This window comes from Delphinus delphis, chromosome 7 (genome assembly GCF_949987515.2).
Source record: "Delphinus delphis chromosome 7, mDelDel1.2, whole genome shotgun sequence".
Taxonomy (NCBI): domain Eukaryota; kingdom Metazoa; phylum Chordata; class Mammalia; order Artiodactyla; family Delphinidae; genus Delphinus; species Delphinus delphis.
Genome location: NC_082689.1, coordinates 113,819,026 through 113,842,535, shown reverse-complemented (window position 1 = coordinate 113,842,535; position 23,510 = coordinate 113,819,026).

Below are 23,510 nucleotides of genomic sequence, written 5' to 3'. Positions count from 1 at the left end.
CTCAGTGTAGTGGCGAAATTTGCGCCGGACTAGTTCTGCCTGCTGCAGTTTCCATGAGTTCTCCACCGTTTGGGGGCTTAAATGGAGAGCGAGGAGAGCTGTCGGCTCTCACAGAACTCTGGCCTCCGCACTGTTTGCCATGCAACTGAACGCAAGACCACACGTCTCCTCCCGGTCTGCTGAGAAACAGGCCGCCTTGTAGGCCCTTGTCAACATTTCCTGGCGTGCAGAGTCCAAGGTGACACACTGTCCTCTTCCTTGGAAACCTACGTTGCCCCAGCTTGCCAAAGGCTACCGAAGGCAGTCCTAACCAGTCTCGCGTGCTGGGCAACTTGGATTCAGTTACGAAAAGCCACCTGCATTGAGGTGAACACTCTGCTCAGCGTTCTTTCCGGGAGCTCACACTCGCCCCCTCTCTAGGTGAAGCGGGTTGTCGAGGTGAGGTCCAAACTGAGCAAAGAGCACAATCGCTCACTTTGCAGTAGTAGTCGTCGTAAGAGGCATTGCCTACTAAGCCTTGCTAAGGTCTTCGTTCTGTGAGGTAAGTCGCCACACTTAGACGCCTGTAAAGGAAAATTTATTCAGCGAAGTTCCCATGGTTTGGCGATGGTCAACCTTTGCAGCGCCAATACAGCAGGGACTTAGCTTTGCTGCTAACAAGGCTAGGTGACCCTGCATACAGACGCAGGCGTTTCCCTTTGGAAGCTTGGATCCCGGTTTCGTAGGGGCTGCTTGCAAGACCCTGCTAGTGCCCAGCAGCTATCCTCTGCCCCTACGCCTGGGTAGGAAGCGAGTATTTTAGCCTGAGAAGCAGGGCTCTTGCAACTCTGGAGTGGAGTGAATCCTGCAGCCCACGTTCGTCCTGGGAAACCGCGAGGCGACCCTTGGCCTCAGTGTAGTGGCGAAATTTGCGCCGGACAAGTTCTGCCTGCCGCAGTTTCCATGAGTTCTCCACCGTTTGGGGGATTAAATGGAGAGCGAGGAGAGCTGTCGGCTCTCACAGAACTCTGGCCTCCGCACTGTTTGCCATGCAACTGAACGCAAGACCACACGTCTCCTCCCGGCCTGCTGAGAAACAGGCCGCCTTTTAGGCCCTTGTCAACATTTCCTGGCGTGCAGAGTCCAAGGTGACACACTGTCCTCTTCCTTGGAAACCTACGTTGCCCCAGCTTGCCAAAGGCTACCGAAGGCAGTCCTAACCATCTTGCGTGCTGGGCAACTTGGATTCAGTTACGAAAAGCCACCTGCATTGAGGTGAACACTCTGCTCAGTCTTCTTTCTGGGAGCTCACACTCGCCCCCTCTCTAGGTGAAGCAGGTTGTCGAGGTGAGGTCCAAACTGAGCAAAGAGCACAATCGCTCACTTTGCAGTAGTAGTCGTCGTAAGAGGCATTGCTTACTACGCCTTGCTAAGGTCTTCGGTCTGTTAGGGAAGTTGCCACACTTAGACGCCTTGAAAGGAAAATTTATTCAGCGAAGTTCCCAGTGTTTTGCGATGGTCTCCCTTCGCAGCGCCAATAGGAGGGACTCAGGTTTGCTGCTAACTAGGCTAGGTGACCCTGCATACAGACGCAGGTGTTTCCCTTTGGAAGCTTGGATCCTGGTTTCTTAGGGGCTGCTTCCAAGACCCTGCTATTGCCCAGCAGCTATCCTCTGCCCCTACGCCTGGGTAGGAAGCGAGTATTTTAGCCTGAGAAGCAGGGCTCTTGCAACTCTGGAGTGGAGCGAATCCTGCAGCCCACGTTCGTCCTGGGAAACCGCGAGGCGACCCTTGGCCTCAGTGTAGTGGCGAAATTTGCGCCGGACAAGTTCTGCCTGCCGCAGTTTCCATGAGTTCTCCACCGTTTGGGGGCTTAAATGGAGAGTGAGGAGAGCTGTCGGCTCTCACAGAACTCTGGCCTCCGCACTGTTTGCCATGCAACTGAACTCAAGACCACACGTCTCCTCCCGGCCTGCTGAGAAACAGGCCGCCGTGTAGGCCCTTGTCAACATTTCCTGGCGTGCAGAGTCCAAGGCGACACACTGTCCTCTTCCTTGGAAACCTATGTTGCCCCAGCTTGCCAAAGGCTACCGAAGGCAGTCCTAAACAGTCTGGCGTGCTAGGCAACTTGGATTCAGTTACGAAAAGCCACCTGCATTGAGGTGAACACTCTGCTCAGCGTTCTTTCCGGGAGCTCACATTTGCCCCCTCTCTAGGTGAAGCGGGATGTCGAGGTTAGGTCCAAACTGAGCAAAGAGCACAACTGCTCACTTTGCAGTGGTAGTCGTCGTAAGAGGCATTGCCTACTACGCCTTGCTAAGGTCTTCGTTCTGTGAGGGAAGTCGCCACACTTAGACGGCTGTAAAGGAAAATTTATTCAGCGAAGTTCCCATGGTTTGGCGATGGTCAACCTTTGCAGCGCCAATACAGCAGGGACTTAGCTTTGCTGCTAACAAGGCTAGTTGACCCTGCATACAGAAGCAGGCGTTTCCCTTTGAAAGCTTGGATCCCGGTTTCTTAGGGGCTGCTTGCAAGACCCTGCTAGTGCCCAGCAGCTATCCTCTGCCCCTACGCCTGGGTAGGAAGTGAGTATTTTAGCCTGAGAAGCAGGGCTCTTGCAACTCTGGAGGAGAGAGAATTCTGCTGCCCACCTTCGTCCTGGAAAACCGCGAGGCGACCCTTGGCCTCAGTGTAGTGGCGAAATTTGCGCCGGACTAGTTCTGCCTGCTGCAGTTTCCATGAGTTCTCCACCGTTTGGGGGCTTAAATGGAGAGCGAGGAGAGCTGTCGGCTCTCACAGAACTCTGGCCTCCGCACTGTTTGCCATGCAACTGAACTCAAGACCACACGTCTCCTCCCGGCCTGCTGAGAAACAGGCCGCCGTGTAGGCCCTTGTCAACATTTCCTGGCGTGCAGAGTCCAAGGCGACACACTGTCCTCTTCCTTGGAAACCTATGTTGCCCCAGCTTGCCAAAGGCTACCGAAGGCAGTCCTAACCAGTCTGGCGTGCTGGGCAACTTGGATTCAGTTACGAAAAGCCACCTGCATTGAGGTGAACACTCTGCTCAGCGTTCTTTCCGGGAGCTCACATTTGCCCCCTCTCTAGGTGAAGCGGGATGTCGAGGTTAGGTCCAAACTGAGCAAAGAGCACAACTGCTCACTTTGCAGTGGTAGTCGTCGTAAGAGGCATTGCCTACTACGCCTTGCTAAGGTCTTCGTTCTGTGAGGGAAGTCGCCACACTTAGACGGCTGTAAAGGAAAATTTATTCAGCGAAGTTCCCATGGTTTGGCGATGGTCAACCTTTGCAGCGCCAATACAGCAGGGACTTAGCTTTGCTGCTAACAAGGCTAGTTGACCCTGCATACAGAAGCAGGCGTTTCCCTTTGAAAGCTTGGATCCCGGTTTCTTAGGGGCTGCTTGCAAGACCCTGCTAGTGCCCAGCAGCTATCCTCTGCCCCTACGCCTGGGTAGGAAGTGAGTATTTTAGCCTGAGAAGCAGGGCTCTTGCAACTCTGGAGGAGAGAGAATTCTGCTGCCCACCTTCGTCCTGGGAAACCGCGAGGCGACCCTTGGCCTCAGTGTAGTGGCGAAATTTGCGCCGGACTAGTTCTGCCTGCTGCAGTTTCCATGAGTTCTCCACCGTTTGGGGGCTTAAATGGAGAGCGAGGAGAGCTGTCGGCTCTCACAGAACTCTGGCCTCCGCACTGTTTGCCATGCAACTGAACGCAAGACCACACGTCTCCTCCCGGTCTGCTGAGAAACAGGCCGCCTTGTAGGCCCTTGTCAACATTTCCTGGCGTGCAGAGTCCAAGGTGACACACTGTCCTCTTCCTTGGAAACCTACGTTGCCCCAGCTTGCCAAAGGCTACCGAAGGCAGTCCTAACCAGTCTCGCGTGCTGGGCAACTTGGATTCAGTTACGAAAAGCCACCTGCATTGAGGTGAACACTCTGCTCAGCGTTCTTTCCGGGAGCTCACACTCGCCCCCTCTCTAGGTGAAGCGGGTTGTCGAGGTGAGGTCCAAACTGAGCAAAGAGCACAATCGCTCACTTTGCAGTAGTAGTCGTCGTAAGAGGCATTGCCTACTAAGCCTTGCTAAGGTCTTCGTTCTGTGAGGTAAGTCGCCACACTTAGACGCCTGTAAAGGAAAATTTATTCAGCGAAGTTCCCATGGTTTGGCGATGGTCAACCTTTGCAGCGCCAATACAGCAGGGACTTAGCTTTGCTGCTAACAAGGCTAGGTGACCCTGCATACAGACGCAGGCGTTTCCCTTTGGAAGCTTGGATCCCGGTTTCGTAGGGGCTGCTTGCAAGACCCTGCTAGTGCCCAGCAGCTATCCTCTGCCCCTACGCCTGGGTAGGAAGCGAGTATTTTAGCCTGAGAAGCAGGGCTCTTGCAACTCTGGAGTGGAGTGAATCCTGCAGCCCACGTTCGTCCTGGGAAACCGCGAGGCGACCCTTGGCCTCAGTGTAGTGGCGAAATTTGCGCCGGACAAGTTCTGCCTGCCGCAGTTTCCATGAGTTCTCCACCGTTTGGGGGATTAAATGGAGAGCGAGGAGAGCTGTCGGCTCTCACAGAACTCTGGCCTCCGCACTGTTTGCCATGCAACTGAACGCAAGACCACACGTCTCCTCCCGGCCTGCTGAGAAACAGGCCGCCTTTTAGGCCCTTGTCAACATTTCCTGGCGTGCAGAGTCCAAGGTGACACACTGTCCTCTTCCTTGGAAACCTACGTTGCCCCAGCTTGCCAAAGGCTACCGAAGGCAGTCCTAACCATCTTGCGTGCTGGGCAACTTGGATTCAGTTACGAAAAGCCACCTGCATTGAGGTGAACACTCTGCTCAGTCTTCTTTCTGGGAGCTCACACTCGCCCCCTCTCTAGGTGAAGCAGGTTGTCGAGGTGAGGTCCAAACTGAGCAAAGAGCACAATCGCTCACTTTGCAGTAGTAGTCGTCGTAAGAGGCATTGCTTACTACGCCTTGCTAAGGTCTTCGGTCTGTTAGGGAAGTTGCCACACTTAGACGCCTTGAAAGGAAAATTTATTCAGCGAAGTTCCCAGTGTTTTGCGATGGTCTCCCTTCGCAGCGCCAATAGGAGGGACTCAGGTTTGCTGCTAACTAGGCTAGGTGACCCTGCATACAGACGCAGGTGTTTCCCTTTGGAAGCTTGGATCCTGGTTTCTTAGGGGCTGCTTCCAAGACCCTGCTATTGCCCAGCAGCTATCCTCTGCCCCTACGCCTGGGTAGGAAGCGAGTATTTTAGCCTGAGAAGCAGGGCTCTTGCAACTCTGGAGTGGAGCGAATCCTGCAGCCCACGTTCGTCCTGGGAAACCGCGAGGCGACCCTTGGCCTCAGTGTAGTGGCGAAATTTGCGCCGGACAAGTTCTGCCTGCCGCAGTTTCCATGAGTTCTCCAATGTTTGGGGGCTTAAATGGAGAGTGAGGAGAGCTGTCGGCTCTCACAGAACTCTGGCCTCCGCACTGTTTGCCATGCAACTGAACTCAAGACCACACGTCTCCTCCCGGCCTGCTGAGAAACAGGCCGCCGTGTAGGCCCTTGTCAACATTTCCTGGCGTGCAGAGTCCAAGGCGACACACTGTCCTCTTCCTTGGAAACCTATGTTGCCCCAGCTTGCCAAAGGCTACCGAAGGCAGTCCTAACCAGTCTGGCGTGCTAGGCAACTTGGATTCAGTTACGAAAAGCCACCTGCATTGAGGTGAACACTCTGCTCAGCGTTCTTTCCGGGAGCTCACATTTGCCCCCTCTCTAGGTGAAGCGGGATGTCGAGGTTAGGTCCAAACTGAGCAAAGAGCACAACTGCTCACTTTGCAGTGGTAGTCGTCGTAAGAGGCATTGCCTACTACGCCTTGCTAAGGTCTTCGTTCTGTGAGGGAAGTCGCCACACTTAGACGGCTGTAAAGGAAAATTTATTCAGCGAAGTTCCCATGGTTTGGCGATGGTCAACCTTTGCAGCGCCAATACAGCAGGGACTTAGGTTTGCTGCTAACAAGGCTAGTTGACCCTGCATACAGAAGCAGGCGTTTCCCTTTGAAAGCTTGGATCCCGGTTTCTTAGGGGCTGCTTGCAAGACCCTGCTAGTGCCCAGGAGCTATCCTCTGCCCCTACGCCTGGGTAGGAAGTGAGTATTTTAGCCTGAGAAGCAGGGCTCTTGCAACTCTGGAGGAGAGAGAATTCTGCTGCCCACCTTCGTCCTGGGAAACCGCGAGGCGACCCTTGGCCTCAGTGCAGTGGCGAAATTTGCGCCGGACTAGTTCTGCCTGCTGCAGTTTCCATGAGTTCTCCACCGTTTGGGGGCTTAAATGGAGAGCGAGGAGAGCTGTCGGCTCTCACAGAACTCTGGCCTCCGCACTGTTTGCCATGCAACTGAACGCAAGACCACACGTCTCCTCCCGGCCTGCTGAGAAACAGGCCGCCTTGTAGGCCCTTGTCAACATTTCCTGGTGTGCAGAGTCCAAGGTGACACACTGTCCTCTTCCTTGGAAACCTACGTTGCCCCAGCTTGCCAAAGGCTACCGAAGGCAGTCCTAACCAGTCTCGCGTGCTGGGCAACTTGGATTCAGTTACGAAAAGCCACCTGCATTGAGGTGAACACTCTGCTCAGCGTTCTTTCCGGGAGCTCACACTCGCCCCCTCTCTAGGTGAAGCGGGTTGTCGAGGTGAGGTCCAAACTGAGCAAAGAGCACAATCGCTCACTTTGCAGTAGTAGTCGTCGTAAGAGGCATTGCTTACTACGCCTTGCTAAGGTCTTCGGTCTGTTAGGGAAGTTGCCACACTTAGACGCCTTGAAAGGAAAATTTATTCAGCGAAGTTCCCAGTGTTTTGCGATGGTCTCCCTTCGCAGCGCCAATAGCAGGGACTCAGGTTTGCTGCTAACTAAGCTAGGAGACCCTGCATACAGACGCAGGCGTTTCCCTTTGGAAGCTTGGATCCTGGTTTCTTAGGGGCTGCTTCCAAGACCCTGCTATTGCCCAGCATCTATCCTCTGCCCCTACGCCTGGGTAGGAAGCGAGTATTTTAGCCTGAGAAGCAGGGCTCTTGCAACTCTGGAGGAGAGAGAGTCCTGCTGCCCACCTTCGTCCTGGAAAACCGCGAGGCGACCCTTGGCCTCAGTGTAGTGGCGAACTTTACGCCGGACAAGTTCTGCCTGCCGCAGTTTCCATGAGTTCTCCACCGTTTGGGGGCTTAAATGGAGAGCGAGGAGAGCTGTCGGCTCTCACAGAACTCTGGCCTATGCACTGTTTGCCATGCAACTGAACTCAAGACCACACGTCTCCTCCCGGCCTGCTGAGAAACAGGCCGCCGTGTAGGCCCTTGTCAACATTTCCTGGCGTGCAGAGTCCAAGGCGACACACTGTCCTCTTCCTTGGAAACCTATGTTGCCCCAGCTTGCCAAAGGCTACCGAAGGCAGTCCTAACCAGTCTCGCGTGTTGGGCAACTTGGATTCAGTTACGAAAAGCCACCTGCATTGAGGTGAACACTCTGCTCAGCGTTCTTTCCGGGAGCTCACATTTGCCCCCTCTCTAGGTTAAGCGGGATGTCGAGGTTAGGTCCAAACTGAGCAAAGAGCACAACTGCTCACTTTGCAGTGGTAGTCGTCGTAAGAGGCATTGCCTACTACGCCTTGCTAAGGTCTTCGTTCTGTGAGGGAAGTCGCCACACTTAGACGCCTGTAAAGGAAAATTTATTCAGCGAAGTTCCCATGGTTTGGCGATGGTCAACCTTTGCAGCGCCAATACAGCAGGGACTTAGCTTTGCTGCTAACAAGGCTAGGTGACCCTGCATACAGAAGCAGGCGTTTCCCTTTGGAAGCTTGGATCCCGGTTTCTTAGGGGCTGCTTGCAAGACCCTGCTAGTGCCCAGCATCTATCCTCTGCCCCTACGCCTGGGTAGGAAGCGAGTATTTTAGCCTGAGAAGCAGGGCTCTTGCAACTCTGGAGTGGAGCGAATCCTGCAGCCCACGTTCGTCCTGGGAAACCGCGAGGCGACCCTTGGCCTCAGTGTAGTGGCGAAATTTGCGCCGGACAAGTTCTGCCTGCCGCAGTTTCCATGAGTTCTCCACCGTTTGGGGGCTTAAATGGAGAGCGAGGAGAGCTGTCGGCTCTCACAGAACTCTGGCCTCCGCACTGTTTGCCATGCAACTGAACGCAAGACCACACGTCTCCTCCCGGTCTGCTGAGAAACAGGCCGCCTTGTAGGCCCTTGTCAACATTTCCTGGCGTGCAGAGTCCAAGGTGACACACTGTCCTCTTCCTTGGAAACCTACGTTGCCCCAGCTTGCCAAAGTCTACCGAAGGCAGTCCTAACCAGTCTCGCGTGCTGGGCAACTTGGATTCAGTTACGAAAAGCCACCTGCATTGAGGTGAACACTCTGCTCAGCGTTCTTTCCGGAAGCTCACACTCGTCCCCCCTCTAGGTGAAGCGGGTTGTCGAGGTGAGGTCCAAACTGAGCAAAGAGCACAATCGCTCACTTTGCAGTAGTAGTCGTCGTAAGAGGCATTGCTTACTACGCCTTGCTAAGGTCTTCGGTCTGTTAGGGAAGTTGCCACACTTAGACGCCTTGAAAGGAAAATTTATTCAGCGAAGTTCCCAGTGTTTTGCGATGGTCTCCCTTCGCAGCGCCAATAGCAGGGACTCAGGTTTGCTGCTAACTAGGCTAGGTGACCCTGCATACAGACGCAGGCGTTTCCCTTTGGAAGCTTGGATCCTGGTTTCTTAGGGGCTGCTTGCAAGACCCTGCTAGTGCCCAGCAGCTATCCTCTGCCCCTACGCCTGGGTAGGAAGCGAGTATTTTAGCCTGAGAAGCAGGGCTCTTGCAACTCTGGAGGAGAGAGAATTCTGCTGCCCACCTTCGTCCTGGAAAACCGCGAGGCGACCCTTGGCCTCAGTGTAGTGGCGAAATTTGCGCCGGACTAGTTCTGCCTGCTGCAGTTTCCATGAGTTCTCCACCGTTTGGGGGCTTAAATGGAGAGCGAGGAGAGCTGTCGGCTCTCACAGAACTCTGGCCTCCGCACTGTTTGCCATGCAACTGAACTCAAGACCACACGTCTCCTCCCGGCCTGCTGAGAAACAGGCCGCCGTGTAGGCCCTTGTCAACATTTCCTGGCGTGCAGAGTCCAAGGCGACACACTGTCCTCTTCCTTGGAAACCTATGTTGCCCCAGCTTGCCAAAGGCTACCGAAGGCAGTCCTAACCAGTCTCGCGTGTTGGGCAACTTGGATTCAGTTACGAAAAGCCACCTGCATTGAGGTGAACACTCTGCTCAGCGTTCTTTCCGGGAGCTCACATTTGCCCCCTCTCTAGGTGAAGCGGGATGTCGAGGTTAGGTCCAAACTGAGCAAAGAGCACAACTGCTCACTTTGCAGTGGTAGTCGTCGTAAGAGGCATTGCCTACTACGCCTTGCTAAGGTCTTCGTTCTGTGAGGGAAGTCGCCACACTTAGACGGCTGTAAAGGAAAATTTATTCAGCGAAGTTCCCATGGTTTGGCGATGGTCAACCTTTGCAGCGCCAATACAGCAGGGACTTAGCTTTGCTGCTAACAAGGCTAGTTGACCCTGCATACAGAAGCAGGCGTTTCCCTTTGAAAGCTTGGATCCCGGTTTCTTAGGGGCTGCTTGCAAGACCCTGCTAGTGCCCAGCAGCTATCCTCTGCCCCTACGCCTGGGTAGGAAGTGAGTATTTTAGCCTGAGAAGCAGGGCTCTTGCAACTCTGGAGGAGAGAGAATTCTGCTGCCCACCTTCGTCCTGGAAAACCGCGAGGCGACCCTTGGCCTCAGTGTAGTGGCGAAATTTGCGCCGGACTAGTTCTGCCTGCTGCAGTTTCCATGAGTTCTCCACCGTTTGGGGGCTTAAATGGAGAGCGAGGAGAGCTGTCGGCTCTCACAGAACTCTGGCCTCCGCACTGTTTGCCATGCAACTGAACTCAAGACCACACGTCTCCTCCCGGCCTGCTGAGAAACAGGCCGCCGTGTAGGCCCTTGTCAACATTTCCTGGCGTGCAGAGTCCAAGGCGACACACTGTCCTCTTCCTTGGAAACCTATGTTGCCCCAGCTTGCCAAAGGCTACCGAAGGCAGTCCTAACCAGTCTGGCGTGCTGGGCAACTTGGATTCAGTTACGAAAAGCCACCTGCATTGAGGTGAACACTCTGCTCAGCGTTCTTTCCGGGAGCTCACATTTGCCCCCTCTCTAGGTGAAGCGGGATGTCGAGGTTAGGTCCAAACTGAGCAAAGAGCACAACTGCTCACTTTGCAGTGGTAGTCGTCGTAAGAGGCATTGCCTACTACGCCTTGCTAAGGTCTTCGTTCTGTGAGGGAAGTCGCCACACTTAGACGGCTGTAAAGGAAAATTTATTCAGCGAAGTTCCCATGGTTTGGCGATGGTCAACCTTTGCAGCGCCAATACAGCAGGGACTTAGCTTTGCTGCTAACAAGGCTAGTTGACCCTGCATACAGAAGCAGGCGTTTCCCTTTGAAAGCTTGGATCCCGGTTTCTTAGGGGCTGCTTGCAAGACCCTGCTAGTGCCCAGCAGCTATCCTCTGCCCCTACGCCTGGGTAGGAAGTGAGTATTTTAGCCTGAGAAGCAGGGCTCTTGCAACTCTGGAGGAGAGAGAATTCTGCTGCCCACCTTCGTCCTGGGAAACCGCGAGGCGACCCTTGGCCTCAGTGTAGTGGCGAAATTTGCGCCGGACTAGTTCTGCCTGCTGCAGTTTCCATGAGTTCTCCACCGTTTGGGGGCTTAAATGGAGAGCGAGGAGAGCTGTCGGCTCTCACAGAACTCTGGCCTCCGCACTGTTTGCCATGCAACTGAACGCAAGACCACACGTCTCCTCCCGGTCTGCTGAGAAACAGGCCGCCTTGTAGGCCCTTGTCAACATTTCCTGGCGTGCAGAGTCCAAGGTGACACACTGTCCTCTTCCTTGGAAACCTACGTTGCCCCAGCTTGCCAAAGGCTACCGAAGGCAGTCCTAACCAGTCTCGCGTGCTGGGCAACTTGGATTCAGTTACGAAAAGCCACCTGCATTGAGGTGAACACTCTGCTCAGCGTTCTTTCCGGGAGCTCACACTCGCCCCCTCTCTAGGTGAAGCGGGTTGTCGAGGTGAGGTCCAAACTGAGCAAAGAGCACAATCGCTCACTTTGCAGTAGTAGTCGTCGTAAGAGGCATTGCCTACTAAGCCTTGCTAAGGTCTTCGTTCTGTGAGGTAAGTCGCCACACTTAGACGCCTGTAAAGGAAAATTTATTCAGCGAAGTTCCCATGGTTTGGCGATGGTCAACCTTTGCAGCGCCAATACAGCAGGGACTTAGCTTTGCTGCTAACAAGGCTAGGTGACCCTGCATACAGACGCAGGCGTTTCCCTTTGGAAGCTTGGATCCCGGTTTCGTAGGGGCTGCTTGCAAGACCCTGCTAGTGCCCAGCAGCTATCCTCTGCCCCTACGCCTGGGTAGGAAGCGAGTATTTTAGCCTGAGAAGCAGGGCTCTTGCAACTCTGGAGTGGAGTGAATCCTGCAGCCCACGTTCGTCCTGGGAAACCGCGAGGCGACCCTTGGCCTCAGTGTAGTGGCGAAATTTGCGCCGGACAAGTTCTGCCTGCCGCAGTTTCCATGAGTTCTCCACCGTTTGGGGGATTAAATGGAGAGCGAGGAGAGCTGTCGGCTCTCACAGAACTCTGGCCTCCGCACTGTTTGCCATGCAACTGAACGCAAGACCACACGTCTCCTCCCGGCCTGCTGAGAAACAGGCCGCCTTTTAGGCCCTTGTCAACATTTCCTGGCGTGCAGAGTCCAAGGTGACACACTGTCCTCTTCCTTGGAAACCTACGTTGCCCCAGCTTGCCAAAGGCTACCGAAGGCAGTCCTAACCATCTTGCGTGCTGGGCAACTTGGATTCAGTTACGAAAAGCCACCTGCATTGAGGTGAACACTCTGCTCAGTCTTCTTTCTGGGAGCTCACACTCGCCCCCTCTCTAGGTGAAGCAGGTTGTCGAGGTGAGGTCCAAACTGAGCAAAGAGCACAATCGCTCACTTTGCAGTAGTAGTCGTCGTAAGAGGCATTGCTTACTACGCCTTGCTAAGGTCTTCGGTCTGTTAGGGAAGTTGCCACACTTAGACGCCTTGAAAGGAAAATTTATTCAGCGAAGTTCCCAGTGTTTTGCGATGGTCTCCCTTCGCAGCGCCAATAGGAGGGACTCAGGTTTGCTGCTAACTAGGCTAGGTGACCCTGCATACAGACGCAGGTGTTTCCCTTTGGAAGCTTGGATCCTGGTTTCTTAGGGGCTGCTTCCAAGACCCTGCTATTGCCCAGCAGCTATCCTCTGCCCCTACGCCTGGGTAGGAAGCGAGTATTTTAGCCTGAGAAGCAGGGCTCTTGCAACTCTGGAGTGGAGCGAATCCTGCAGCCCACGTTCGTCCTGGGAAACCGCGAGGCGACCCTTGGCCTCAGTGTAGTGGCGAAATTTGCGCCGGACAAGTTCTGCCTGCCGCAGTTTCCATGAGTTCTCCAATGTTTGGGGGCTTAAATGGAGAGTGAGGAGAGCTGTCGGCTCTCACAGAACTCTGGCCTCCGCACTGTTTGCCATGCAACTGAACTCAAGACCACACGTCTCCTCCCGGCCTGCTGAGAAACAGGCCGCCGTGTAGGCCCTTGTCAACATTTCCTGGCGTGCAGAGTCCAAGGCGACACACTGTCCTCTTCCTTGGAAACCTATGTTGCCCCAGCTTGCCAAAGGCTACCGAAGGCAGTCCTAACCAGTCTGGCGTGCTAGGCAACTTGGATTCAGTTACGAAAAGCCACCTGCATTGAGGTGAACACTCTGCTCAGCGTTCTTTCCGGGAGCTCACATTTGCCCCCTCTCTAGGTGAAGCGGGTTGTCGAGGTGAGGTCCAAACTGAGCAAAGAGCACAATCGCTCACCTTGCAGTAGTAGTCATCGTAAGAGGCATTGCTTACTACGCCTTGCTAAGGTCTTCGGTCTGTTAGGGAAGTTGCCACACTTAGACGCCTGGAAAGGAAAATTTATTCAGTGAAGTTCGCATGCTTTGGCGATGGTCAACCTTTGCAGCGCCAATACAGCAGTGACTTAGCTTTGCTGCTAACAAGGCTAGGTGACCCTGCATACAGAAGCAGGCGTTTCCCTTTGGAAGCTTGGATCCCGGTTTCTTAGGGGCTGCTTGCAAGACCCTGCTAGTGCCCAGCAGCTATCCTCTGCCCCTACGCCTGGGTAGGAAGCGAGTATTTTAGCCTGAGAAGCAGGGCTCTTGCAACTCTGGAGTGGAGCGAATCCTGCAGCCCACGTTCGTCCTGGGAAACCGCGAGGCGACCCTTGGCCTCAGTGTAGTGGCGAACTTTGCGCCGGACAAGTTCTGCCTGCCGCAGTTTCCATGAGTTCTCCACCGTTTGGGGGCTTAAATGGAGAGCGAGGAGAGCTGTCGGCTCTCACAGAACTCTGGCCTCCGCACTGTTTGCCATGCAACTGAACGCAAGACCACACGTCTCCTCCCGGTCTGCTGAGAAACAGGCCGCCTTGTAGGCCCTTGTCAACATTTCCTGGCGTGCAGAGTCCAAGGTGACACACTGTCCTCTTCCTTGGAAACCTACGTTGCCCCGGCTTGCCAAAGGCTACCGAAGGCACTCCTAACCAGTCTCGCGTGCTGGGCAACTTGGATTCAGTTACGAAAAGCCACCTGCATTGAAGTGAACACTCTGCTCAGCGTTCTTTCCGGGAGCTCACACTCGTCCCCTCTCTAGGTGAAGCGGGTTGTCGAGGTGAGGTCCAAACTGAGCAAAGAGCACAATCGCTCACTTTGCAGTAGTAGTCGTCGTAAGAGGCATTGCCTACTAAGCCTTGCTAAGGTCTTCGTTCTGTGAGGTAAGTCGCCACACTTAGACGCCTGTAAAGGAAAATTTATTCAGCGAAGTTCCCATGGTTTGGCGATGGTCAACCTTTGCAGCGCCAATACAGCAGGGACTTAGCTTTGCTGCTAACAAGGCTAGGTGACCCTGCATACAGACGCAGGCGTTTCCCTTTGGAAGCTTGGATCCCGGTTTCGTAGGGGCTGCTTGCAAGACCCTGCTAGTGCCCAGCATCTATCCTCTGCCCCTACGCCTGGGTAGGAAGCGAGTATTTTAGCCTGAGAAGCAGGGCTCTTGCAACTCTGGAGTGGAGTGAATCCTGCAGCCCACGTTCGTCCTGGGAAACCGCGAGGCGACCCTTGGCCTCAGTGTAGTGGCGAAATTTGCGCCGGACAAGTTCTGCCTGCCGCAGTTTCCATGAGTTCTCCACCGTTTGGGGGCTTAAATGGAGAGCGAGGAGAGCTGTCGGCTCTCACAGAACTCTGGCCTCCGCACTGTTTGCCATGCAACTGAACGCAAGACCACACGTCTCCTCCCGGCCTGCTGAGAAACAGGCCGCCTTGTAGGCCCTTGTCAACATTTCCTGGCGTGCAGAGTCCAAGGTGACACACTGTCTTCTTCCTTGGAAACCTACGTTGCCCCAGCTTGCCAAAGGCTACCGAAGGCAGTCCTAACCATCTTGTGTGCTGGGCAACTTGGATTCAGTTACGAAAAGCCACCTGCATTGAGGTGAACACTCTGCTCAGTCTTCTTTCCGGGAGCTCACACTCGCCCCCTCTCTAGGTGAAGCGGGTTGTCGAGGTGAGGTCCAAACTGAGCAAAGAGCACAATCGCTCACTTTGCAGTAGTAGTCGTCGTAAGAGGCATTGCTTACTACGCCTTGCTAAGGTCTTCGGTCTGTTAGGGAAGTTGCCACACTTAGACGCCTTGAAAGGAAAATTTATTCAGCGAAGTTCCCAGTGTTTTGCGATGGTCTCCCTTCGCAGCGCCAATAGCAGGGACTCAGGTTTGCTGCTAACTAGGCTAGGTGACCCTGCATACAGACGCAGGTGTTTCCCTTTGGAAGCTTGGATCCTGGTTTCTTAGGGGCTGCTTCCAAGACCCTGCTATTGCCCAGCAGCTATCCTCTGCCCCTACGCCTGGGTAGGAAGCGAGTATTTTAGCCTGAGAAGCAGGGCTCTTGCAACTCTGGAGTGGAGCGAATCCTGCAGCCCACGTTCGTCCTGGGAAACCGCGAGGCGACCCTTGGCCTCAGTGTAGTGGCGAAATTTGCGCCGGACAAGTTCTGCCTGCCGCAGTTTCCATGAGTTCTCCACCGTTTGGGGGCTTAAATGGAGAGTGAGGAGAGCTGTCGGCTCTCACAGAACTCTGGCCTCCGCACTGTTTGCCATGCAACTGAACTCAAGACCACACGTCTCCTCCCGGCCTGCTGAGAAACAGGCCGCCGTGTAGGCCCTTGTCAACATTTCCTGGCGTGCAGAGTCCAAGGCGACACACTGTCCTCTTCCTTGGAAACCTATGTTGCCCCAGCTTGCCAAAGGCTACCGAAGGCAGTCCTAAACAGTCTGGCGTGCTAGGCAACTTGGATTCAGTTACGAAAAGCCACCTGCATTGAGGTGAACACTCTGCTCAGCGTTCTTTCCGGGAGCTCACATTTGCCCCCTCTCTAGGTGAAGCGGGATGTCGAGGTTAGGTCCAAACTGAGCAAAGAGCACAACTGCTCACTTTGCAGTGGTAGTCGTCGTAAGAGGCATTGCCTACTACGCCTTGCTAAGGTCTTCGTTCTGTGAGGGAAGTCGCCACACTTAGACGGCTGTAAAGGAAAATTTATTCAGCGAAGTTCCCATGGTTTGGCGATGGTCAACCTTTGCAGCGCCAATACAGCAGGGACTTAGCTTTGCTGCTAACAAGGCTAGTTGACCCTGCATACAGAAGCAGGCGTTTCCCTTTGAAAGCTTGGATCCCGGTTTCTTAGGGGCTGCTTGCAAGACCCTGCTAGTGCCCAGCAGCTATCCTCTGCCCCTACGCCTGGGTAGGAAGTGAGTATTTTAGCCTGAGAAGCAGGGCTCTTGCAACTCTGGAGGAGAGAGAATTCTGCTGCCCACCTTCGTCCTGGAAAACCGCGAGGCGACCCTTGGCCTCAGTGTAGTGGCGAAATTTGCGCCGGACTAGTTCTGCCTGCTGCAGTTTCCATGAGTTCTCCACCGTTTGGGGGCTTAAATGGAGAGCGAGGAGAGCTGTCGGCTCTCACAGAACTCTGGCCTCCGCACTGTTTGCCATGCAACTGAACGCAAGACCACACGTCTCCTCCCGGTCTGCTGAGAAACAGGCCACCTTGTAGGCCCTTGTCAACATTTCCTGGCGTGCAGAGTCCAAGGTGACACACTGTCCTCTTCCTTGGAAACCTATGTTGCCCCAGCTTGCCAAAGGCTACCGAAGGCAGTCCTAACCAGTCTGGCGTGCTGGGCAACTTGGATTCAGTTACGAAAAGCCACCTGCATTGAGGTGAACACTCTGCTCAGCGTTCTTTCCGGGAGCTCACACTCGTCCCCTCTCTAGGTGAAGCGGGTTGTCGAGGTAGGTCCAAACTAAGCAAAGAGCACAATCGCTCACTTTGCAGTAGTAGTCGTCGTAAGAGGCATTGCCTACTAAGCCTTGCTAAGGTCTTCGTTCTGTGAGGTAAGTCGCCACACTTAGACGGCTGTAAAGGAAAATTTATTCAGCGAAGTTCCCATGGTTTGGCGATGGTCAACCTTTGCAGCGCCAATACAGCAGGGACTTAGCTTTGCTGCTAACAAGGCTAGTTGACCCTGCATACAGAAGCAGGCGTTTCCCTTTGAAAGCTTGGATCCCGGTTTCTTAGGGGCTGCTTGCAAGACCCTGCTAGTGCCCAGCAGCTATCCTCTGCCCCTACGCCTGGGTAGGAAGTGAGTATTTTAGCCTGAGAAGCAGGGCTCTTGCAACTCTGGAGGAGAGAGAATTCTGCTGCCCACCTTCGTCCTGGGAAACCGCGAGGCGACCCTTGGCCTCAGTGTAGTGGCGAAATTTGCGCCGGACAAGTTCTGCCTGCTGCAGTTTCCATGAGTTCTCCACCGTTTGGGGGCTTAAATGGAGAGCGAGGAGAGCTGTCGGCTCTCACAGAACTCTGGCCTCCGCACTGTTTGCCATGCAACTGAACGCAAGACCACACGTCTCCTCCCGGTCTGCTGAGAAACAGGCCGCCTTGTAGGCCCTTGTCAACATTTCCTGGCGTGCAGAGTCCAAGGTGACACACTGTCCTCTTCCTTGGAAACCTACGTTGCCCCAGCTTGCCAAAGGCTACCGAAGGCAGTCCTAACCAGTCTCGCGTGCTGGGCAACTTGGATTCAGTTACGAAAAGCCACCTGCATTGAGGTGAACACTCTGCTCAGCGTTCTTTCCGGGAGCTCACACTCGCCCCCTCTCTAGGTGAAGCGGGTTGTCGAGGTGAGGTCCAAACTGAGCAAAGAGCACAATCGCTCACTTTGCAGTAGTAGTCGTCGTAAGAGGCATTGCCTACTAAGCCTTGCTAAGGTCTTCGTTCTGTGAGGTAAGTCGCCACACTTAGACGCCTGTAAAGGAAAATTTATTCAGCGAAGTTCCCATGGTTTGGCGATGGTCAACCTTTGCAGCGCCAATACAGCAGGGACTTAGCTTTGCTGCTAACAAGGCTAGGTGACCCTGCATACAGACGCAGGCGTTTCCCTTTGGAAGCTTGGATCCCGGTTTCGTAGGGGCTGCTTGCAAGACCCTGCTAGTGCCCAGCATCTATCCTCTGCCCCTACGCCTGGGTAGGAAGCGAGTATTTTAGCCTGAGAAGCAGGGCTCTTGCAACTCTGGAGTGGAGTGAATCCTGCAGCCCACGTTCGTCCTGGGAAACCGCGAGGCGACCCTTGGCCTCAGTGTAGTGGCGAAATTTGCGCCGGACAAGTTCTGCCTGCCGCAGTTTCCATGAGTTCTCCACCGTTTGGGGGATTAAATGGAGAGCGAGGAGAGCTGTCGGCTCTCACAGAACTCTGGCCTCCGCACTGTTTGCCATGCAACTGAACGCAAGACCACACGTCTCCTCCCGGCCTGCTGAGAAACAGGCCGCCTTTTAGGCCCTTGTCAACATTTCCTGGCGTGCAGAGTCCAAGGTGACACACTGTCCTCTTCCTTGGAAACCTACGTTGCCCCAGCTTGCCAAAGGCTACCGAAGGCAGTCCTAACCATCTTGCGTGCTGGGCAACTTGGATTCAGTTACGAAAAGCCACCTGCATTGAGGTGAACACTCTGCTCAGTCTTCTTTCTGGGAGCTCACACTCGCCCCCTCTCTAGGTGAAGCAGGTTGTCGAGGTGAGGTCCAAACTGAGCAAAGAGCACAATCGCTCACTTTGCAGTAGTAGTCGTCGTAAGAGGCATTGCTTACTACGCCTTGCTAAGGTCTTCGGTCTGTTAGGGAAGTTGCCACACTTAGACGCCTTGAAAGGAAAATTTATTCAGCGAAGTTCCCAGTGTTTTGCGATGGTCTCCCTTCGCAGCGCCAATAGGAGGGACTCAGGTTTGCTGCTAACTAGGCTAGGTGACCCTGCATACAGACGCAGGTGTTTCCCTTTGGAAGCTTGGATCCTGGTTTCTTAGGGGCTGCTTCCAAGACCCTGCTATTGCCCAGCAGCTATCCTCTGCCCCTACGCCTGGGTAGGAAGCGAGTATTTTAGCCTGAGAAGCAGGGCTCTTGCAACTCTGGAGTGGAGCGAATCCTGCAGCCCACGTTCGTCCTGGGAAACCGCGAGGCGACCCTTGGCCTCAGTGTAGTGGCGAAATTTGCGCCGGACAAGTTCTGCCTGCCGCAGTTTCCATGAGTTCTCCAATGTTTGGGGGCTTAAATGGAGAGTGAGGAGAGCTGTCGGCTCTCACAGAACTCTGGCCTCCGCACTGTTTGCCATGCAACTGAACTCAAGACCACACGTCTCCTCCCGGCCTGCTGAGAAACAGGCCACCGTGTAGGCCCTTGTCAACATTTCCTGTCGTGCAGAGTCCAAGGCGACACACTGTCCTCTTCCTTGGAAACCTATGTTGCCCCAGCTTGCCAAAGGCTACCGAAGGCAGTCCTAACCAGTCTGGCGTGCTAGGCAACTTGGATTCAGTTACGAAAAGCCACCTGCATTGAGGTGAACACTCTGCTCAGCGTTCTTTCCGGGAGCTCACACTCGTCCCCTCTCTAGGTGAAGCGGGTTGTCGAGGTGAGGTCCAAACTGAGCAAAGAGCACAATCGCTCACTTTGCAGTGGTAGTCGTCGTAAGAGGCATTGCCTACTAAGCCTTGCTAAGGTCTTCGTTCTGTGAGGTAAGTCGCCACACTTAGACGCCTGTAAAGGAAAATTTATTCAGCGAAGTTCCCATGGTTTGGCGATGGTCAACCTTTGCAGCGCCAATACAGCAGGGACTTAGCTTTGCTGCTAACAAGGCTAGGTGACCCTGCATACAGACGCAGGCGTTTCCCTTTGGAAGCTTGGATCCCGGTTTCGTAGGGGCTGCTTGCAAGACCCTGCTAGTGCCCAGCATCTATCCTCTGCCCCTACGCCTGGGTAGGAAGCGAGTATTTTAGCCTGAGAAGCAGGGCTCTTGCAACTCTGGAGTGGAGTGAATCCTGCAGCCCACGTTCGTCCTGGGAAACCGCGAGGCGACCCTTGGCCTCAGTGTAGTGGCGAAATTTGCGCCGGACAAGTTCTGCCTGCCGCAGTTTCCATGAGTTCTCCACCGTTTGGGGGCTTAAATGGAGAGCGAGGAGAGCTGTCGGCTCTCACAGAACTCTGGCCTCCGCACTGTTTGCCATGCAACTGAACGCAAGACCACACGTCTCCTCCCGGCCTGCTGAGAAACAGGCCGCCTTGTAGGCCCTTGTCAACATTTCCTGGCGTGCAGAGTCCAAGGTGACACACTGTCTTCTTCCTTGGAAACCTACGTTGCCCCAGCTTGCCAAAGGCTACCGAAGGCAGTCCTAACCATCTTGTGTGCTGGGCAACTTGGATTCAGTTACGAAAAGCCACCTGCATTGAGGTGAACACTCTGCTCAGTCTTCTTTCCCGGAGCTCACACTCGCCCCCTCTCTAGGTGAAGCGGGTTGTCGAGGTGAGGTCCAAACTGAGCAAAGAGCACAATCGCTCACTTTGCAGTAGTAGTCGTCGTAAGAGGCATTGCTTACTACGCCTTGCTAAGGTCTTCGGTCTGTTAGGGAAGTTGCCACACTTAGACGCCTTGAAAGGAAAATTTATTCAGCGAAGTTCCCAGTGTTTTGCGATGGTCTCCCTTCGCAGCGCCAATAGCAGGGACTCAGGTTTGCTGCTAACTAGGCTAGGTGACCCTGCATACAGACGCAGGTGTTTCCCTTTGGAAGCTTGGATCCTGGTTTCTTAGGGGCTGCTTCCAAGACCCTGCTATTGCCCAGCAGCTATCCTCTGCCCCTACGCCTGGGTAGGAAGCGAGTATTTTAGCCTGAGAAGCAGGGCTCTTGCAACTCTGGAGTGGAGCGAATCCTGCAGCCCACGTTCGTCCTGGGAAACCGCGAGGCGACCCTTGGCCTCAGTGTAGTGGCGAAATTTGCGCCGGACAAGTTCTGCCTGCCGCAGTTTCCATGAGTTCTCCACCGTTTGGGGGCTTAAATGGAGAGTGAGGAGAGCTGTCGGCTCTCACAGAACTCTGGCCTCCGCACTGTTTGCCATGCAACTGAACTCAAGACCACACGTCTCCTCCCGGCCTGCTGAGAAACAGGCCGCCGTGTAGGCCCTTGTCAACATTTCCTGGCGTGCAGAGTCCAAGGCGACACACTGTCCTCTTCCTTGGAAACCTATGTTGCCCCAGCTTGCCAAAGGCTACCGAAGGCAGTCCTAAACAGTCTGGCGTGCTAGGCAACTTGGATTCAGTTACGAAAAGCCACCTGCATTGAGGTGAACACTCTGCTCAGCGTTCTTTCCGGGAGCTCACATTTGCCCCCTCTCTAGGTGAAGCGGGATGTCGAGGTTAGGTCCAAACTGAGCAAAGAGCACAACTGCTGACTTTGCAGTGGTAGTCGTCGTAAGAGGCATTGCCTACTACGCCTTGCTAAGGTCTTCGTTCTGTGAGGGAAGTCGCCACACTTAGACGGCTGTAAAGGAAAATTTATTCAGCGAAGTTCCCATGGTTTGGCGATGGTCAACCTTTGCAGCGCCAATACAGCAGGGACTTAGCTTTGCTGCTAACAAGGCTAGTTGACCCTGCATACAGAAGCAGGCGTTTCCCTTTGAAAGCTTGGATCCCGGTTTCTTAGGGGCTGCTTGCAAGACCCTGCTAGTGCCCAGCAGCTATCCTCTGCCCCTACGCCTGGGTAGGAAGTGAGTATTTTAGCCTGAGAAGCAGGGCTCTTGCAACTCTGGAGGAGAGAGAATTCTGCTGCCCACCTTCGTCCTGGAAAACCGCGAGGCGACCCTTGGCCTCAGTGTAGTGGCGAAATTTGCGCCGGACTAGTTCTGCCTGCTGCAGTTTCCATGAGTTCTCCACCGTTTGGGGGCTTAAATGGAGAGCGAGGAGAGCTGTCGGCTCTCACAGAACTCTGGCCTCCGCACTGTTTGCCATGCAACTGAACGCAAGACCACACGTCTCCTCCCGGTCTGCTGAGAAACAGGCCACCTTGTAGGCCCTTGTCAACATTTCCTGGCGTGCAGAGTCCAAGGTGACACACTGTCCTCTTCCTTGGAAACCTATGTTGCCCCAGCTTGCCAAAGGCTACCGAAGGCAGTCCTAACCAGTCTGGCGTGCTGGGCAACTTGGATTCAGTTACGAAAAGCCACCTGCATTGAGGTGAACACTCTGCTCAGCGTTCTTTCCGGGAGCTCACACTCGTCCCCTCTCTAGGTGAAGCGGGTTGTCGAGGTAGGTCCAAATTAAGCAAAGAGCACAATCGCTCACTTTGCAGTAGTAGTCGTCGTAAGAGGCATTGCCTACTAAGCCTTGCTAAGGTCTTCGTTCTGTGAGGTAAGTCGCCACACTTAGACGGCTGTAAAGGAAAATTTATTCAGCGAAGTTCCCATGGTTTGGCGATGGTCAACCTTTGCAGCGCCAATACAGCAGGGACTTAGCTTTGCTGCTAACAAGGCTAGTTGACCCTGCATACAGAAGCAGGCGTTTCCCTTTGAAAGCTTGGATCCCGGTTTCTTAGGGGCTGCTTGCAAGACCCTGCTAGTGCCCAGCAGCTATCCTCTGCCCCTACGCCTGGGTAGGAAGTGAGTATTTTAGCCTGAGAAGCAGGGCTCTTGCAACTCTGGAGGAGAGAGAATTCTGCTGCCCACCTTCGTCCTGGGAAACCGCGAGGCGACCCTTGGCCTCAGTGTAGTGGCGAAATTTGCACCGGACAAGTTCTGCCTGCTGCAGTTTCCATGAGTTCTCCACCGTTTGGGGGCTTAAATGGAGAGCGAGGAGAGCTGTCGGCTCTCACAGAACTCTGGCCTCCGCACTGTTTGCCATGCAACTGAACGCAAGACCACACGTCTCCTCCCGGTCTGCTGAGAAACAGGCCGCCTTGTAGGCCCTTGTCAACATTTCCTGGCGTGCAGAGTCCAAGGTGACACACTGTCCTCTTCCTTGGAAACCTACGTTGCCCCAGCTTGCCAAAGGCTACCGAAGGCAGTCCTAACCAGTCTCGCGTGCTGGGCAACTTGGATTCAGTTACGAAAAGCCACCTGCATTGAGGTGAACACTCTGCTCAGCGTTCTTTCCGGGAGCTCACACTCGCCCCCTCTCTAGGTGAAGCGGGTTGTCGAGGTGAGGTCCAAACTGAGCAAAGAGCACAATCGCTCACTTTGCAGTAGTAGTCGTCGTAAGAGGCATTGCCTACTAAGCCTTGCTAAGGTCTTCGTTCTGTGAGGTAAGTCGCCACACTTAGACGCCTGTAAAGGAAAATTTATTCAGCGAAGTTCCCATGGTTTGGCGATGGTCAACCTTTGCAGCGCCAATACAGCAGGGACTTAGCTTTGCTGCTAACAAGGCTAGGTGACCCTGCATACAGACGCAGGCGTTTCCCTTTGGAAGCTTGGATCCCGGTTTCGTAGGGGCTGCTTGCAAGACCCTGCTAGTGCCCAGCAGCTATCCTCTGCCCCTACGCCTGGGTAGGAAGCGAGTATTTTAGCCTGAGAAGCAGGGCTCTTGCAACTCTGGAGTGGAGTGAATCCTGCAGCCCACGTTCGTCCTGGGAAACCGCGAGGCGACCCTTGGCCTCAGTGTAGTGGCGAAATTTGCGCCGGACAAGTTCTGCCTGCCGCAGTTTCCATGAGTTCTCCACCGTTTGGGGGATTAAATGGAGAGCGAGGAGAGCTGTCGGCTCTCACAGAACTCTGGCCTCCGCACTGTTTGCCATGCAACTGAACGCAAGACCACACGTCTCCTCCCGGCCTGCTGAGAAACAGGCCGCCTTTTAGGCCCTTGTCAACATTTCATGGCGTGCAGAGTCCAAGGTGACACACTGTCCTCTTCCTTGGAAACCTACGTTGCCCCAGCTTGCCAAAGGCTACCGAAGGCAGTCCTAACCATCTTGCGTGCTGGGCAACTTGGATTCAGTTACGAAAAGCCACCTGCATTGAGGTGAACACTCTGCTCAGTCTTCTTTCTGGGAGCTCACACTCGCCCCCTCTCTAGG